Source organism: Cibotium barometz, chromosome 39 (assembly GCF_041138505.1).
Source record: "Cibotium barometz isolate CiBa-2024 chromosome 39, ASM4113850v1, whole genome shotgun sequence".
Classification (NCBI taxonomy): Eukaryota; Viridiplantae; Streptophyta; class Polypodiopsida; order Cyatheales; family Cibotiaceae; genus Cibotium; species Cibotium barometz.
The window spans coordinates 22,973,450-22,992,910 of record NC_141084.1 but is presented as its reverse complement, the minus strand read 5'-3'; positions in this window follow the sequence as shown (position 1 = coordinate 22,992,910).

The following is a 19,461-nucleotide window of genomic DNA, read 5'->3' as shown; positions in this document are numbered from 1 at the left end:
AAAACTTGGGTACAAAGAAGAAGATGACCCCACCCCCTTTGCCAAGGCATGGCGAGCAGGCACGGACCTTACAAGAGAACGAGCACTTATCACACTAGAGGATCACCTTTCTCAAGAAGAGAGTGATATTGCTGGGCTTGGAAGATGAAACTATCTATCTAGATGATGACCTCACTCAGGTACAGGTTGCCCATCGCAAGAAACTTATGCACAAGGTGAAAGCAGCTAGAGAGGCAGGACAAAAAGCGTTCTACAATGACGGTCATGTCTTTATTGAGGGGAAGATGGTTGCATAGCACCGGGCGACCTATGAGACATAGGACTACGAGTTGCCAGAGCCGGGGATACACATTGCAGTTTGGAACTGCAACGGAGCCTTATGGACACATCCAGGACGGCTAGAGGAGGTGATGGAGAGACATGACATGTTGCTACTCACAGAGACACATCAGAGCCCAGAGAGAGGCTTACCTAGAGTGGAGGGATACCAGTGGGAGTCAGCTTACAAGAGGACCACGAGACAGAGCACTGCACGAGGATCAGGGGGTATAGCTATGCTACTTAGGAGAGAGATGTAGAGACGAGTACAGGTGGTAGCATGTGACCCAGAGGCGAGATACATGTGGATTAGATTACAGCTATCTGAGACCCGAGTGCTCTACATTGCGCTATGCTACTTCTCGCCGCCGAGAGGATCGAAATATGCCACACTTGGAGGGGAGGACACAGAGAGTAGTGAGGGAGAGGAGGAGGAGGCTGCACCAGCAGGCAACTCCCTCTACTCGGTTCTTTAAGAGGACATTATACACTACTCCACACTGGGTGAGGTCCTCTTGATGGGGGATTTCAATGCCAGGACACAGAGTCGGCAGGGTGAGATATATGACATGGAGGATGTAACGCGCGGAAGCTCTGAGAGTCTTCTTTCAGTCCTAAACAATGAGAAATCTGCACCGTGTGCTCCATAATCCAAGTTCTAATGGTCTTTTTTTGGTTACCTCTGTTGGAGAATCTCCGAGAAATGTTCAGGGCATATTCATGCACATGACATCCCCCTTCGCTAAACTTGATGACGGGATTCCAACCTGTTCTTGGATGACTGTCATCATCCCATTCTTTTTCCTGAAGTCCCTCTGTCATCCATCCATCCCTGGCAACCCTTTTCTCTGAAAGCCCGGCCCGGTCTCCAAAACCACTCTATCTCAGAATAAGATCTATGCATCTGTTCCATCTAGTCCACAATCCATTCCTGCAGAGTTCTTCCCACTTTTGTGCTCCTTGCCTTGGGCTTCGTATCTGTGTACTTTCCTGTACCTTGGACATGTACACCATCATATGGGACTGAATCAGTGTTTAGCTTTGCTGAGCGTGATGCTCTGATACCAATGTAACACGCGGAAGCTTCGGAGAAGAATCGGTAACTTCAATACTCAAAATTTAGCACTCTTTTCGCGACGGAAATTAACGCACAAACTGAAAGGAGATGTGCAGAAAATAGAGAGAGAGAGAGAGAGGGAGAGATGGAGAGGACACAGTATTGGGTCCCAATTACCCTCTGTAGGGCCCCCACCACGGATGGTGTATTTGCTTTATTAGAATGATGAGAAATCTGAAAGAAAATACAACAATCTTGGACCTTTTCTTGGCTGGGAATACCCTGCCCTTGACCTGAATCCTTCACCCCTTAGCTTAGCACCCTCTTGGCTTTGTCTAGCCTCTTATGCTTGAGCTCTTGATGGAGAATGAGATAAATGAATGGGAACATGGGCTCTCCCTTTTATACTAGCCCAACTACAGCAGTCGGCTAGATACTACTACAGGTGGCCAGCAATAAATGCTCCACGATTGGAAATTCAGCATAAAATGCTGAAAATATTCACATAAAATGCTGAAAATATTCACATAAAATGCTGCGTTTTTTCCTTAAAAGGCTGGACATGATTCGCCTGCTTCTGATTGGCTGGACAGAGCCTTTGCAAACCTCAAGAGGGCTGGGCAGCCTGTATGGGCTGCCCTATCACGGATGATTTGCAGCAAACCATATGTACCACGTGACATTGTCAGAGCAGAGTTCGCTGCACCACCCATGCTAGTAGAGGCTCTCTTCCAGGTGGTCTGCTTTATTCATCGAGTGCGAGCCCTGGCTCCGGACAGATTGTCACGTAGAGCTTTTGAGGCATTCGGATAGTTAGCTGAGGCTGGTGACATAGGATCATGGTATGCACAGATGATATAGCTATTGACCCCGTGTGGGTGAGACATAGATCAGTTACCACCTCTTCAGTATGATCTTAATGCTCCACATATGCAGCTCTCACACAGTGAGAGGAACAGAGTTATGCAACAAGACTTATTGCAGCGCTATATGAGACGGACATGGATCACACCCCACCAGTCCCTGCCTACGAAGATGCTATACTACAGAGATTGTTATATGAGTATCTCAAAGGATGGATTTATTCGGCGACCCAGATATATGGATGTGTACATACCTCACAGTGTCCGAGTGGTGGCGATTGGCCAGCTGAGAGTGTCATCACACTAGCTTGAGATTGAGGCAGGTAGGGCAGCACAGATCCCCAAAGCAGAGAGGATATGCAGACTATGCCAGGAGGAGGTTGAGAGTGAGGAGCATTATGTATGCAGATGCAGAGCATATAGTGACATTAGAGAGAGATACACCACCATCTTCAGTGGACATCCCTCACTCCGCCAGATCATGGAATCTGCAAACCAGCGCAGATTTGGCCAGTTCTTGCTAGAGACACAGCGCCACAGAGAGGCACTGCTACGGACTCATACCACAGGGAGAGTTATGTGCACGTGAACGAGGCTTATGGTGAAATGCATATAGGTGTAAATAGGATAAGTGCCTTGCATATTTTGTAAAAGGAAAGCCCAATTTTGTACATGCACTCTCTTATTGGCTCAAGGGCTAAATTTTGCAACATGATTAAAATACCCATGGCGTGGAGAGAGCCACACACATGGGAGGGAGATTGAACCCAATGTGTTGTCTTGAGTTTGTTTTTTATTATTATTCCGTTCATGTATTTGTGCAAAATAATGGCTATGTTTATTTTTCTTATGTTCAATTTTTTCTTCTCTGTTATATTGTAGAAAATTCATCGTGTACCTTAGTGGCTTCGAGGTATCTCAGCCCCACTGGGCATCCGTGGGTTTTCTTCATAATAGGGGATTTCGTTCAGGAGATATATCATTTCTATTTTTGCCATCTTCTGAGGCGTTGAGTGTTGGTACGGCCTTGTGTTACGGTCCCTTCTATGCTAGAGGCTTCCTCTTTTGATTCTTCATCAATGATTTGCCACTTAACCAAACAGACAGAGGTTGTAAGGGACATTTCCAGATTCCACATACTGGGTCCCCCTTGGGTTGCATCACATTTATGGTAGCTAGCACATGCATCCAATTTTCACTGAAGTCCGGAGGGAGAAGGAAGTGATGCATATATTTCCGTTTCCTCTTTTTCCTTGTAATTTTCGAGTGTGGTTTGGCATATTTGTACAGATGCGGTCCGCTTTGTGACCGAATCATTACCGAAAAATTACCCTTCCATGGGATGTGCTTTCCATGTTCTCAGATCTATCTTTAAAATTTGTGAACCCCTACGCACATACACATGATCTAGTGCCCAATCATGCACCAATTGGGATTCCCTCATGAAGGGTCTCCCCAATATTATGTCATATGAGTCAGGTTGGCGCAGGGGTTGGCGCAGGAAGTCCATTACCACAAATGTATGATGGTAGCAAAACGTAAAGAGTTTGAGTTTCACATTCTCCAAAAGTCTAATGGGCCTTGAAGATGTTCTGTCGGCCATTTTAACGATTAGATCTGCCCTTTTTAGATCAGGTTTTTCCCAGTTCTCCCAAAAGTGCTTTGTGATGATGCTAACCCCTGCCCCACCATCCAGGATAGCCAGTGCTTGGTATCCGCCCGTGATGAATCGAGATTGTAGCATTTGTGTTGTGGCTTTCGTAATAACGTCCCAATTGATTAATGGATATCTTGACAACTTGGTTTTTCCTTGTGTGTCTTAAGGTTCTTTCTGCTAGAAGGTGGCAGAACCTTCTCTATAGTATCGGCTGGATTTAGTCCACCTTCTACCAATTCCTTTATATCTATCCATAGGGTTGGTGAACTGTGTAACATTTTTCCTAATGGCATTTGTACAAGCATGGACAATACAGCGCGAGACTTTTGATATCTCTGGGTTCTTTCTGCTAGAAGGTGGCAGAACCTTCTCTATAATATCGGTTGGATTTAGTCCACCTTCTACCAATTCCTTTATATCTGTCCATAGGGTTGGTGAACTGTGTAACATTTATGGCATTTGTACAAGCATGGACAATACAGCGCGAGACTTTTGATATCTCCTGGGTTCTTTGGTGATTGAGGGTTTCTCCCAAGTGTGTGTCTTGTATTCATCCATAGGGAAGGAATGGATGGACTCACCCAGCGTATTTTCCTCAAACATTCTGGACATCGTGTTTGCTTGAGATCCCTCTTCTGTTACTTCTGGAATAGGAGTAAGTACCTCCAATTCCCTTTCCCTTATTGGCTCATTTTGTGGATACATTGTATCCTTGACCTGGTTAGCCCTTGGCTTGGCTTCATGAAGCCGTTGACATTCTTCTACTAAGGCTTTGGCATATTCAAGCTTTCTTATCTCCTCATCTCAGTATTGGGGTACTCACTAACTCCTTTTGGAGTTGAGGGTTGCTCCCTTTGCTCCCTAGGTCCGGCTCTTTATGGTTGATCCCTTGATCCCCTTCTTCTCTCGAATGGGTGGATCCAATGTCGATTGTATCTTCTTCGAATCCATCTTGGATTGTGACCCTGTGTCACCCTTACCCACTTTTTTCATTCTTCTCCTGCGGCCACGTTTGGAAATGGTCGTATCTACTCGGTTCTTTCCCTTGTCTTCCAATTGGGCTTGGGCTCGTGTCAAGACATTGAGTGGTGTGATATTTCCAGGCTACACACTAATGGTTCGGATGGTGGCTTGATTAGCAGTGGAAGTCAATCCACTTGCACGATATGGAAAATCCTTCATCAAATGATCAATATCACATTCAGTACAAGTGAGTACTGGCATGTCATTGGGCGTAGCAGTCACTTGTGTTGGTGCATATGAACCATATTCTTGTTTGGGCACTCAATGATTCGATGCGGCCCTCCGCAACCAAAACATTGTGCGGTCCTCTCCTCATGCTCAAGTTCATGTCCTTGCCCTTCCACTGTACCATGGTTTGAAACACAGGTACTTGCGTGTTATTCTGTAGGACATAGAATTTAGGTGTGACCTCCACAGCTTCTTCACTCACGTACCACATCAACAGCTTTTGATGGCTCTTCAATCAATACTTGGTTGTTTTTAGCCTGTGGTGGTACAGCTTCTTCACTCACGTACCACATCAACAGCTTTTGATGGCTCTTCAATCAATACTTGGTTGTTTTTAGCCTGTGGTGGTAGAACTAGTGGTAGAGGTGAAGTGTCTTATACCTAGAACATCCCCCTAGGTAAATAGGAAGAGTTGGATTGTCTTGTAGTAGCAGTGGTTTGTCCAAGTGGCACTGGTAAAGCTAATGGAGCTCTAGCAATAGTTTGGAATCTTGGATATCTCATGATTCCCTAATTTTACACAGTGTGCACAATAGAGTAATGGCCTTGCTCTTAATTGTGGACATTCAGTGGTAGTATGATTCAATCTGCATGTAGAGCACCACACCAATTCCCTATAGGGGTAAAGATGGTTATGCCCATGCCTAGATGCTTCTCTTCCCTCCTTTATCTTAAATTTATCTAGTATTGCGTTATTGAGCTCGTCCACAGTCACGTTTCTGACTTTCTTGCTCTGAGTTCCAATTTCTGGGTGACTCGAGACACGAGAAGTCGTAGTTGTTGAAGATATTTTGACATCTTCCGGTTGCGGCAATTCCAGCATGTTATCTTCATATTCAATTGCCAGTTTGCAACATGCATCTAGAGTGGTTGGTCAGGCTAGTACTAGATAGTCGTGCATCTTGTGGTCTCTAACCCCTCTCCGGAAGCAAGGCAATAATTGATCGTCAGTTAACCTCTCCCATAGTTTGCACCTTGAACTTAAGTGCTTAAGTTGAGACACAGTCTCTCATTGACTCCATTTCCTTTTGTTTGATATTGTGCAGCTGTGCCACCGAGCTCCATCGGTCATCGCCACTTCTAGCAAAGTTGGGCACAAACACATTCTTGAGTCATGTGAAGTTAACCTTATCCTCAGGTTTGAGGGTTTGGAACCACTGATGCACTTTCCCTTCGAGAGTCAGTGAGAAAGCAGGAATCATTGTCACATCACTAACAGGTCCGCAGGTTTCGCATATGGATTCAAAAATCTCTACATGTTGGATAGGGTCTCTGTCCCCAGACAATTTTTAGACGATTTTGGAAATGATATGTGGCTTCATTTGGGAGGTTCGGGATTCTAGAGCGATGCCTAGTATCCATCCTTGTGGCTGTATTAAAGTCAATGGGTGGATCCACCCTTACTCTTTTTGAGGAATTTCTCCCCCCCTTCCTAGACCTCGTCCTCTTCCTGTGTTGGCTCTTCTAGGTATCTATGGTCCTGCCCCACTGCACCTTGGAGTGGCTTATCATTAGTTTCCTCTGTTGTGCGCCTTTGCAGAATTAAAAGTTCTATGTCTTGTAGGAACATAGGATGATTGATCATCTACTCAATATCTTTTTTGGTGTACAGATGGTCCACTTCACCCGCCGTTCTTTCTAGATTATCCTCTTCTTCTAGGGTTACAAACCCCTCCTCAATCAGCTCTGGGCTCTTCATTTATGGGCTCCAAGTTTGGGATTTCTCCCTCACTTCTTCCCATGACTAATTCCGGCTCCTTACCCTGTGATTGGAGTAAGTTTAAACCTCCCATCTCCTTTAGTTCAACTCTCGTCCTTCGAGTGTCGAGCTCTTGTTTCCTTAAGCTAGACTCTCGTAACTATCATCCCACCTCGATCCTTCTTAGATCTAACTCTACTTCCTCTGAGGTGGGGGAGAATACTTGACCCGTCCTGGCCGTACTTTCTATGTCTCCCGTCCTGGCCGCACTTTCTATGTCTCTCGTCCTGGTCGCACTTTCTATGTCCCGTCTCATTTGGGGGTTGCCGGTGTTTGACAGCCTTGAATTTGACGTTTGGATAGGCACTTCCTGTCTTGGACCAAGTCTAGCGCTCTTGTTTCCTTAAGCTCGACTCTCGTAACTATCGTTGCACCTCAATCCTTTCTTAGATCTAACTCTACTTCCTCTGAGGTTGGGAAGAATACTTGACCCGTCCTGGCCGCACTTTCTATGTCCCGTCTCATTCGGGAGTTGCCGGTGTTCGATAGCCTTGAATTTGATGTTTGGATGGGCACTTCCTGTCTTGGACCAAGTCCAGCGCTAGTTGACAGACCCATGCCTGCCGTGCATATTGCGCTTCTTCGTCAAATGACTGGTTTGGAGAACCAAAAATCCCTAGGCAATATCAATGATACCAATGGATCTGGTTGGGGAGGGTGGTTTCTCCTCTTCTTCCCAAACCCAGAGTACCTCAGCCTTTCTTCCATGAACTCTTTACTAATAGTTTCAACGGTGGTCGGGTTTCTTAAGACACTAAACTCAGTGCTTACTAAGTGACCTTAACCCACACTTTTTTGATAGGAAGATCCTAGGAGATTTGATGCACTATCGTCAAATGTAAGATCGTCTTCGATGAGCTTTCTAGATCTTAAGTGTATGTATGTATGATTTGATAAGCTACTTTGATGACCCAATTTAGTTTTGATTAGTTTCTGTTGATTTGTTTCTGAGGCCGTGAGATTGCAGAGAACAGTTCATAGTGTGAAGTGTCACAAAACAGTTCACGTCGTGAACATTTTTCTACACTTTCATGTGTTCAAAAAATTTTGCTCTTGGGGGCATAATTCCTCGTCCTTGTTATAGGTGTCACTTCTTTCCAGACCTTTGTAGCCTTAACCTGACTATACCAAACTCATGCGTTGGAGTGGACTAAACCATGAGTTTGTAGGAAAAATTTCGCATTGTGAAAAATACTGGGTTCATGTAGTGAAAGTCTTCTAAAATGGTTCACGTTGTGAACAAAAAATAGTTCACGCTGTGAGGAGTTCAGAAATAGTTCACGTCATGAACAAATTTCTACACCTTCACGATTCTTGATTTTGTTAGACCTCATGGCGTCAGATGTGTCAGGATAAGGTTACCTATTTTTGGCAAGGTAATCGCGTGATTTGCGACGTTAATCGCGACGTTGATGTCAGGAGTGGTTCACGACATGAAGTTACAGAAAACAATTTACGATGTGAATATTTTCATGCAGTTTCACGTAGAAACTTCCCACGTCGACTATTATGATTTTGGGTGCAAAATACTTATCCAACCGTTCCCAGAATGATTGTGCCACATCTAAGGAGTGGAATACAAGTTCAAGGCACAGTCAATGGTTCCTTAGTTTTTAGATTTTTGTGGATTTTTGAAAAAGAAGAAAAATAGAACACCAACCTGCTCATTCACGACGTTGGTGTTTCCAATGATGCAAATATCAAAATTAACTAGAAAAAATAGTGAAGCTCTATTCCAAGACCACTCCACCACACATGTACACAACAAACACAACCAATTTCACACAATTTTTTACTTCCACACAATTCTTATCCATTCATTTCCTACACAATGCACTACCAGAATGCAAAGGCAATCATGAATCTTATGTAATGGGAGCTGAAACTCCAAAAGGAAGGAAGAAACAAAGGTGTTTACTCGGCACCGACGCCAAAAATGTTATGGGCTACCACACCTCCAAAAGGGAACTCAATGCATTCACCTCCTAAAGGATGAGCAATAGATCACAACCGTCATAGGGCACTTATCAATGCTTCGAACTTGAGTCCCTTGAGGCCTCCAAGCTCACTTGTTAAGCTCCAACCTCCAAGCTCCACCTCCACGCTGTCACCGTAGAGTCGCTCACACCATCGCATAAGGCAATCACTCTCTCTCCCACACAAGCATGAATCACTCTCTCTCACTCTCCCACACATGCATGAATCATACAAGCATAGAAGAGGCACAATGCTAAAATTCTCTTTCTCAATCTCTCTCAAGACACAAGGAAGAGCTCTTAATAGCACAAAGGGGGATTGTGTCTTTACATTATGAGAAAATGCCTTATATACATTTGGCCCTTATTCACACTTGGGCGCCCAAAACTTACTTAACTAGGCCTTGGGTAGCCAATATCTCATAATGTACAACTTTTATAGTGTCGTTTCATGACACTTATTAATGTCCTCAATTGGAGGAGCATGCTTTTTAATCCAAAATGGGATTAACAATAATTTTCTATGCTAAAATTGCTAAGCCATTATATAAGCTACTCATTGTCTTTGAATGGACTGAGGAATGCCAGGAAGTATATGATAGATTGAAGCAAGCATTGGCTAGCATGCTAATTCTAAGACTACCTAATTGGGACCTTATATTTCATGTACATATCGATGCATCGAACTTGCTATTGGCTGCATATTCCAAGACCACTCCACCACACACATATACACAACAAACACAACCAATTTCACACAATTTTTTACTTCCACACAATTCTTATCCATTCATTTCCTACATAATGCACTACCAAAATGCAAAGGCAATCATGAATCTTATGCAATGGGAGCTAAAACTCCAAAAGGAAGGAAGAAAAAAAGGTGTTTCCTTGGTAGCGGTGCCAAAAATGTTATGGGTTACCACACCTCCAAGAGGGAACTCAATGCATTCACCTAAAAAGGATGAGCAATAGATCACAACCGTCATAGGGCACTTACCAAATCTTTGAACTTGAGTCCCTTGAGGCCTCCAAGCTCACTTGTTAAGCTCCAACCTCCAAGCTCCACCTCCACATTGTCACCGTAGAGTCGCTCACACCATCTGTGAGGTCCCTGCCCCCTCCACGGTGCCCTGCCCCGGTAGCGGAAGCGGCGTCGGCGTCGGCCTCCCGCACAGGGCGGGGAGGCCGACGCCGCTTGCCCGTGGATGTCCGGGACGAGAGGCTAGCATGGGCGGTCCCTCCGAGACTGGGCCCGGAAGACACTAGTTAAATTGATCTGACCGAACCTGAAGTCACATAGTCAGATCAAGAAGAGACTTGCACTTGGTCCATGGAATCATCGCTTTTTTTTCTCGTTTACGAGGCACAGCCGCTGATCCCCTCCCACAGAACAAGATCTTCTCAGGATTTAAACTAATTAACGTAACTAATCGTATCTAGTTGTTTCTCAGGAATCCTCCGATCTAGTCTAAACCCATCCGGCCCATGGGTTAGCCAACCACCTGAGCCAACCACCCGACCACTGTATTGGTGGGATTCCTTTATAAAGATTTGGTTGTGTTTTTTCCCGAGTACCGAGGAAAAGAATTCCCAAGCCCCCTAGATTCATGCAAAAAATAAGGTAGGCATACCACGTACACACCCAATATGAAATTACCATTTATAACAGATTCAACTGGCTTTAAAACAATCCTTCAATAGAAATCATAATATTTCTGATCATCATTTTCCAAAATTCCGAGTCCATTGTATTATAATAATATCCTCTGGACTCTCTGTTGAAGACCAGCTGGCCAACCAACGAGATCCAGTATCAAAATTTGGTTCCCAAAAATCTTTCCTTTTAGTCCATCCAAAATCTTCCTCGACGTACGCATGAGTGTCCTAGCAACCGCGATCCCATGCATCGCTTGGTCAGAACTCTCTAGGATCCTCCTTAGGTGTCCTAGCACTTCACTCAGGGACCGCTTTGTCGGTCCTCGCCCATCGTACTGGAAGCACACCATTTTAACCGTACCGAGGCTGGTCAAGACCCAAGAGAGAGAAGAGGTAAAAATATCTAATATTTTTGAGTTTAAAACTCATCCACACATGTGAAATAGGTGCCTCCTTGAAGGGCCCCCTTCTCCTTACTAATGTGTCAAAAATGAATGATTACTCCAAAATATCTCATTTTTTTTATTAATACTTCATAATTTTTAACTAATAAATCTAGTACTTAGTCAACTCTTCATCTTATGTGGACATTTACTGATTTTTGGGTATTTTCTTTTATTCTTTGGATTTATCTTATCCCAACACTTGGATTAATCTTATTGGTCCATAGGAACCTTAATTGGACCATAATCCAAAATTTTTAGAAAATCTTGACCCTTAGGCTTGTTGAAAAACAGGTAGAGGGAGAGGAGACACACACAGGAGCAAACCCTAATGTATATTGCAAACCCTAACCATAGAGGGAAGCCATCTCCCTTCTCACATAATGCATAAAGCCGTAATCCATAATACACAAGACACACTATGAGTTGTGTCCACACACATCTAACCCTAGCTAATGTCCACACACTATGACCAGCTGAACGCGGTCATTTATGTCTCACACATGTTCCTACCTAACATGCCAGCACATAGCATAGCTGGCACACACTGACATCGAGCTTGAATCTCAACAGCCCCTCTCAAGCTCATGATGTACTGCCATAGATGAAGATGTAGATGAGCTTGGGCTATCAAAGCTCTCAACACTCCCCCTCAAGCTCATCCCACGTACTCCCAACATAGTACGGAAGTACTCAAACTTCTCTGCTAAGTGGCTTGGTAAAGATGTCAGCCACCTGCTCTTCAGTCTTCACATACTGTAGATTCACTGTACCATCCAACACCTTCTCTCTGACAAAATGATAATGGACCTCTATGTGTTTGGTCCGCGCATGAAATACTGGATTCTTGGCCAACTGTATACTGCTCATGTTGTCACAATGAATGACAACTTTGCCATCAATAGGCTCACCCAAATCTGCCAAGAGACTCTTTAACCAAATTCCTTCACAAGTAGCAATGGCTGCACCCCTGTATTCAGCCTCTATACTGGATAAAGCAATAGTAGGTTGCTTCTTGCTACTCCAACTCACCACGGCACTTCCAAGTGTAAAGGCATAACCACTAGTAGACCTCCTGTCATATGAGCTACCTGCCCAATCAGCATCTGTGTAGCCATGTATATCCAAGCCTTTACCACTCTCATAAAGAAGACCATAATGTGTAATGGTTTTTACATATCGCATAATGCGTCTCACTACATCCAAATGAGGTTTTCTGGGGCTCTGCATAAACTAGCTTACTAGCCCCACAACATAACTCAAATCCGGGCGTGTGATAGTCATGTAAATGAGACTACCAACCATCTTTCTGTACATAGATGGATCATCTAGCTCCTCACCAAAATCAGCCCGCAACTTCACAGTCTGCTCCAAAGGTGTACTCATTGGCTTACACCCTCTCATACTATATTTTGCCAACATATCCAATGCATATTGGCATTGCACTAACCATGTACCTGCATGGTCTTTGATCACTTCAATTCCAAGAAAGTATCTCAACTCACCCAAGTCTTTCATGTCAAACTGTCCACTCAATGCTTTCTTGACATGCATCACATCTGTACCATGATCACCTGTGATAATCAAGTCATCCACATAGATGACAAGTAAAACAATCCCATGATCTGTTTTCTTCACATAGAGTGAAGAATCTGCTGTAGAAACCTGAAATCCAAGGGAGATAAGATATTTGCTCATCTTATCACTCCAAGCACGATGTGCTTGCTTCAAACCATATAAAGCCTTCTTCAATCTGCATACATGAGTGGGATACCTTGGGCGTACATAACCTTTTGGCTGTGCCATATATACTTCTTCTTGTAGATCACCATTTAGTGTAACGTACCCATCTTCACTAATAAAGAAATGTCCATGTAATTATGAGTTTTTATGGTATAAATATCAATGATTTTATTATTTGAGTCATTTCTACTTAGAATCTTCAAATTCTGAGCCCAAATTTGGAATCTGCGCGTGATTTTACCCTAATATAGGATTTTACAGTATCCAAAACGGACACCGGATCAAGCCTACACGCTAATTTTAATCATTTTAGTTAAAAAACGGCGACCTTTAAACCTTAATAAATGCACGACCGCACGTCCGATTGACGAACGGTCTGAACCCCTGCGACCAGGAGAACCTCCCGGACAAAAAAATTTTTCGCCCCCCGGGGCGGTCCGGCATGCAAATCGAGGCGGACGCCCCAAATTTGGGTACCCCGCCCCAAAAATTTGGTCCATACACACTTACTAGGGCGCCCGTACAATGGCCGCCCAAGAACCAAAGGACGGCCGCCCACTATATGGTCCACGCGTACCGTAGGTGGACACCCAGACCAGATAAGGTACATGCGTACCACTCCTTTCCCAGACAACCGATACCGCACCTTTCCCGTAGACCCATGCAGGCCACTGATCCATAGCCTTTGAAGGTACACCGTCCTTTCATCCTTGCTTTGCGCAGCGCCCGTACCCTCACCCCTCAGCTATATAAACCCTCGGGGTGCTCCTCAGTCGACACGCATTTCTGTGTAGCGTATGCCCTGTTGTACCGCCGTCCGCACCGCCGTCCGTCCCTGTGTAGCGTACTTGCTGCAAGTACAGCCGCCCTTGCAGCCACCCCTCTCACACCCCCTCATTTGACTCTTTTCAGATAAGCCAATTTTCCTCCATCTCCCTCTTGCTAGAGGCCAGTGTCCTTAACTCTTCTCCCCCCCCGTGTGAATAGACTTACAGAGAGGCTTGCAGCTACCCCTCCCAGCCCTCTCCACGTTTTTGCCTTTGGCCTTGAGGACATCTCACAATCCCCCCCCCCCATTTGCGTAGACTTTAGTAAGGGATTTTTGGCTCAAGCGAGGGTTCGTGCGCCATATTCTTTTGCTCATACGGTGAGCAAACGAGCTCGGAATTCAGATCCGACTGAAGCGTTTTGATCGCAGCAGCGAGCTCTACAAGGCGACGCCTAAGATGGCCTCATCCCGGAGACGGCAAAATATTGCCTCAAGAGGCGCACGTAACAACGAGATGGAGGGAGATGCGCCCAGTGCGGCTCCAGTCCTCCCTTTTCAAGTCCCTCAAGGAAACGGTGGCCAGGTTAGCTTGGTTAATTTTCAAAAGAAGAGAATTTTCCTTAAATTAGTATTAATGAATGGTGTCTTTTTCTTTTAAAACGAGGACATAAAAGTTATATGAAATTACGAATTATGTGATGTTGTTTTCGATAAATTGCGTTGAAATTGCTATCTTCATGAATTGTGAATGCTATACTTAGAAAATTGCATTGAAGTTGTTATCTTTGGAATTCAAGATTTCTTTTGGCTTCAACGCTAACTCCGTTCCGTGCTTGTGTAGCCGGGCGGCGTCATTAGCAAAGCCCGGGAATGGCCCAAGGTATCCCTCATACCTTTGGGAGAATAAGGATCGCCGATTGAGGCGAGAGATTATGAGGCTGCCTAGTTCTGAGGGCCCAGGCTAGTGCGGTAAATAAGCCCACCCTAGTGCGCAGACATCCCTCTGAGGGGCGGGAGGATCGAGCGATGGAGCCTGAGAGGGCGACAGGCCGGCTTGAGTCCTCGCCAGCGGCCGACGATGAGGTGTATGGTCCCGTAGGGTTTTGCCCAGCATGTAGAGGCTGGAAGGCCGAATTCTAGATCATCGGCAGAATAAGAATAAGAGAGCCGGATTGGCTTGTATGGAAATGGATTCATGTATAAACTTTTTATATAATTGCATCTTGTCTTTGGTATGATTGTATTGTGTAAGAAGGCTGTTATAACGAACCTTGTGAAGAAGGGCCCTAATTAAGGAATATGTTTATTTATGTCAAACAGTGTGGTAGTATTAATTAGAAAACAAATTGATGCGTGAGTAGGGTGGAAAGTGGGAGGATGGAATGCCCTGACGGCACCATCCTACGGATGGGTGGACCCGATTAGTCGGGTAGCTTTCCAATAGATTAAGTGAAAGCCCTACGTTAGATAGTTAGGTTCTTGGGCAACTCTATTCTAGAAAACTAGGTCAGCGGCTGTGCCTTGCATAAGATGAGGAAAAAAGCGTTGTCTCTAGACATCAAGTCTAGTAGTTGCCCAATTTTTGATCAATTGCCCTATGGGTGATTTGATGTTTAGGAAATCACGCTCCCCCTGCGGGATAGAGCTAGGTCATACCTATGAATCGTATCCTTGAATCTCTACAGGGTCAAGGTGTCGATGAATAGGAAATTTTTCCCAAGATAAGACTTAGCGGACTATCTTAAGTGTTTCTCCCATTTTTAAAGGGAGGAACCTTACAATTGGTATCAGAGCAAGTTTGGCTCCTAGGAATTGCAGTTTAAGGACTGTTTTGTAATAAATGTTTTACCTAACATAATGCTAATTAGTAAAGACATCCTACTAAAACAAATAAATTAAATCGATGTTTGAATGATTGTAGGAAGAGGAAGATGCCTACTCCAAATTTCTAGTTTTCCAATGCATCTTCGAGACTGCTAGTCACTCCTCGAATTTCGAGTTCCGCGACACCATGGTGCAGATATTAGAGAAGATATCCCTCTCTCATTTCTCTCGTATTCAGAGAGGATGGGGTAGAGATTTCTGGAGTCGTGGGCCGAGATACTTCATCATCCGAGCAGATCAGACTGGGAACCTCACCACCGACCTTAAGCGGATTCGTTGGATTGAGAAGCTGAAGATGATCCGCTTATTTTGGTTTGTCGGTACCCCCAGGGCCGACACCTCGGTGACTATAGATGGGGTTCGCATACCTCAGGATCGTTGGGTGTATGACAAAGTGATGTAGGTCTTACCTGCTGATAGAGTAGTAGTGTTGGGACCTACCCCAATCCAGAGTTTACCACCCTTACCATCAGTTTTTAGAGTCTTAGAAACTACAGCGGAACCCCCATATTTCACATATGTGGACCGCTCTACCCTTATGTCACAGTGAAGCCTAGGAATTTCCCTTGATGTCAAATAAGACTAATTATATTAGTCTCAGATCTTTGTAATAAAACTTGTCCTTGTAAATATTTGGAAATAAAATAATTTCAATGGTTTTGCTCTCCAAAAATTAAGCGTTGTGCAAATATGAATCTTGTAATCTTAAAAATTGTTTTTACGATGATGGCCAGGATGACCACCCTCCACTTCCCAATGCGCTTTATACCGATACCCAGGAGAAGAAGCTCCTGCTCAAGCAAATGCAACCTCCCTCCTTTAAAGGAGAAGGTTCAAAGGTTGAGAAGGATGCTGAAGTCTGGATTGAGGCGATGGACGATTATTTCTCTGCTGCCGGTACTGGAGTAGCAAATCAGTCTATGCTCGCACGGTTTCGCCTCACTGGAGATGCTAAACTCTGGTGGAAACAGTGGTGCCGTGACAAGGAAGTCACCGAGCATTCTCAAACGTGGGAAGACATCAAGCAGGCAGTGAAGGAAAGATATCTTCCTCCATCCCATGAATCCATAAAGATGAATGAGTTCTTTAGTCTTAGACAGTGCAGCTTAACTCTTGAGGACTACTATTCCAAATTCATTACCCTTCGGAAGTATGCCCCAGCTATGACTACTTCCCAGCAAGTGGCTCGTTTCTGCCAAGGGCTAAATGAACCCCTAGATTCCCGCCTTGAAGCAATGAGGCCAAGCACATTACAGGATGCTCTCATACGAGCTAAGCCCCTTGTGAAAGAAATGAAGGCTAACAAACCGAAGAATCAAAAGAGATCTTACCCTGAGGCAAACCTTAGAGATCAACCCTACAAGAAACCTCAACAGAATTTTCCCTACTACAACAGAGGGCGACAAGGCAACTCTTTTGGCCCCCGCTCGTATGCTGCTTCTTCCAGAGAAGGCCCTCTGTGTTTTGAGTGCAATGAGCCGGGACACTTTAGAGCCAACTGTCCCAAGTTGGCAACATCATTCCCCCAAGGTAACCGAGGAAATCAAGGCCGTGGAGCCCCTACCCACCAAGGTGCAAGAGGCAGTGGTCGTGGCAGAGGCCGCGGAGGAACAGTTGCTAGAACTGCCTGTGTTATAAGTGAAGAACCGACCTTGGAAACGGCTGAAGAAGAGCGCGCCACCGTCCATGCGGCGGTAGAACACCAAGGTCCAAATAAACAATTTGGTGTAATCCAAGCCCCCGCCACTCATCACGGTAAGCCATTTCAGCTTTTGATTGATTGTGGCAGTACCCATTCATTCCTTTCTCCTAGGTGCTTGCAAAAATTAAACTTGAGTCAAAAAACAGCTAGAAAAATGATTGTAGAGTTAGCCAGTGGGAAAGAAGTAGTATCTCGCCACTCTATAGGAAACCTTGATTTTGAGCTGGGTAATGAGCAAACTCATGGTCACTTTAGAGTCTTGCCACTAGGAATTTATGATGGAATCCTTGGGATGGATTGGTTAATTGCAAACAAAGCTAGCATTCATTGTAACCAGGGGAGTATCACTTTTGAAAATGAGCATGGCCAAGTAATATCTGTTCAGGGAATCACAGGAAAACCTAAGTCTAGGGTAGTCAAGGCAAAACATCTTCTCAAGGGGACACGTAAGGGTCAGTAAGTTTTCTTAGTCAAACTCAACAAAGTCATTGAACCTAGTATGGAGACAGAACCCTCTTGGCTCCAAGAATTCTCTGACATCTTCCCTGACAAGCTTACAGGGTTACCGCCTCCTCGAGAAGTCGACCATGAAATCGAGGTGATCCCTGGAGCTCAAGCCGTCTCAAAAACTCCCTATAAAATGTCCCTTCCTGAAGCCATTGAACTTAAGGAGCAACTTTCCCAACTCATTGAACAAGGATTTGTACGCCCCAGTAGCTCTCCTTGGGGAGCACCTGTTCTTTTCCAAAAGAAGAAGGACGGGATTCTCCGCCTCTGCATAGATTATCGAGGGCTCAATCAAGTCACTGTCAAGAATAAGTATCCTATCCCTCGCATCGATGAACTCCTTGACAGGCTTCATGGGGCCAAAGTCTTCTCAAAAATAGATTTGAGGTCTGGTTACTATCAGATCAAAGTCAAAGAAGTAGATATACCCAAAACAGCCTTCAATACCCGTTATGGCCACTATGAGTTTACTGTAATGTCATTCGGGTTAACCAATGCTCCTGCAACCTTCAACCGCCTAATGCAAGATATATTCCGTCCTTACTTGGATGAATTTGTGCTTGTTTTCTTTGATGACATCTTAATCTACTCCAAATCAATGGAGGAGCATGAGGAGCATGTGCGTAGAGTTCTGCAATTGCTGCGCAGACACAAACTCTATGCCAAGAAGAGCAAATGTACCTTCTTTACTCATCAAATTGAGTATCTTGGATTCATCGTCTCCAAAGATGGCATCTCAGTAGACCCTGCCAAGGTTAAGGATATTCTAGAATGGCCACCCCCTAAATCAGTTCGTGAAGTTCGTGGATTTTTGGGAATCACGGGTTGGTATAGGATTTTTATCAAAGATTATGCCTTGGTAGCTGCACCCTTGACAGATCTTCTTAAGAAGGATTGCAAAATAGTGTGGCTGCCAATCCATCAAAACAGCTTTGATCAGCTGAAAGTCATTATTACTTCTGCCCCAGTCTTAAAGCTTCCTGATTTCTCCAAGGAATTTGAAGTGGTTATCGATGCTAGTAGTCTAGCACTTGGTGGTGTCTTAGGCCAAGAAGGCAGACCAGTCGCTTATACTTCCCGCAAGCTGAAGCAATACGAAGCAAACTATGCCACCCATGATTTGGAACTCCTAGCAGTTGTTCATTGCCTCAAATTATGGAGACATTATCTCTTGGGAGGCAAATTCCAGCTTGTAACTGACCACAAAAGTCTAAAGTGGATCTTCACCCAACCTAACCTCAACATGCGGCAAAGGAGATGGATTGAAATTCTACAGGAATATGATTTCGACATCAAATTCCGCCCTGGGAAAGATAATGTGGTAGCTGATGCACTTAGCCGCAAATCTTTCTTGAATGCAATTTCAATGCCAAATAATCCCATACTGGTCAAGGTGGAAGAAGTCTCATCTCATGACCCAGATTATCAAAGGATGATAAAGTTAGTAGAAGAAGGGGGACATTCAGAGAAAGAGAAGAATCTAATCAAGGGATACTCCACTCATGAAGGAAGCCTCTACTTCAATCACAGGCTATGTATCCCTAAGGATCCTGCTTTAAAGAAACTAATCCTCCATGAAGCCCATGATAGCCCTGCTGCGGGACACCCAGGTTATGCAAAAATATTAAATGCAGTAAGAAGGAGCTTTCATTGGCCAGGCTTGAAAAATGATGTGCTTCGGTACTTGAAACAATGCCTCTCATGCCAAAGGATCAAGGCTGAAAGGGTCAAGATGCCTGGAAAGCTTCAACCCTTAGATATTCCCCAAATGAAGTGGGAGTGCATTAGTATGGATTTTGTCACAAGTCTCCCCACTGTTCAAGGAGGATATGACTCCATTCTAGTAGTAGTGGACTTACTTACCAAAGTAGCT